This window comes from Cynara cardunculus, assembly GCF_001531365.2.
Source record: "Cynara cardunculus var. scolymus isolate 2C chromosome LG 9, CcrdV1, whole genome shotgun sequence".
Lineage (NCBI taxonomy): Eukaryota > Viridiplantae > Streptophyta > Magnoliopsida > Asterales > Asteraceae > Cynara > Cynara cardunculus.
In genome coordinates this window covers 9,671,270-9,672,013 of record NC_037536.1, presented here as the reverse complement: position 1 = coordinate 9,672,013, position 744 = coordinate 9,671,270, and positions in this window count along the sequence as shown.

The window sequence follows — 744 nt, the reverse complement described above, 5'->3', positions numbered from 1 at the left end:
GAGGGTATTTTTGTCTTTTATTCTTTTTTTTTGTCTTTTTTCTTATTAAATTTAAATATTATTTACTATATATATTATTTTATTATAATAATATATTAATATATAGGGAATCTTGTTTTGAGAACTCATTAAATTGTGATAACTTTGAAAAATTGTGATAACCTTGAAAAATTGTGCATCATGTGTTATTTTCATATTATATTTTTTTTTATCTGAGAAAAATATTTTAAATATTTATTACCATATGATTGTTTCACGTGTATTCGGTTCACAATATGAACATTTTGTACGTGTTTGTAGAACAAAAAAATACACATAAAAAAACATTTCACATTGTGAACCAAATACATATGAAATAAACATATTGTGAAACAATTATATAATAATCAATACATTAAATACTATATTTAAACGAGAAAAAACATGTGAAACAAAACTTAAGGTGAAAGTTCTCATAGATGTCACAAAATTTAGAGTTCTTAAAAGATTAAACCTCTTAATATGTATCTATACTATCTTATAAAATATTTGGCTAAAACTCTTAAAAACTCTTAAACCGTTTCATCCCTAAATGATTTCATCTCTATCCGATTTCATCCCATATCTGAATTCGTGTAACTAACTGTAGATAAACACAATCAAATACATGATAAACATCTCATTTTAAATATAAAAAATCTAAAATATAATTAGTATAGTCATTAAATTCTAACAGAATATTTAATTATTATCTTTATAAAATTT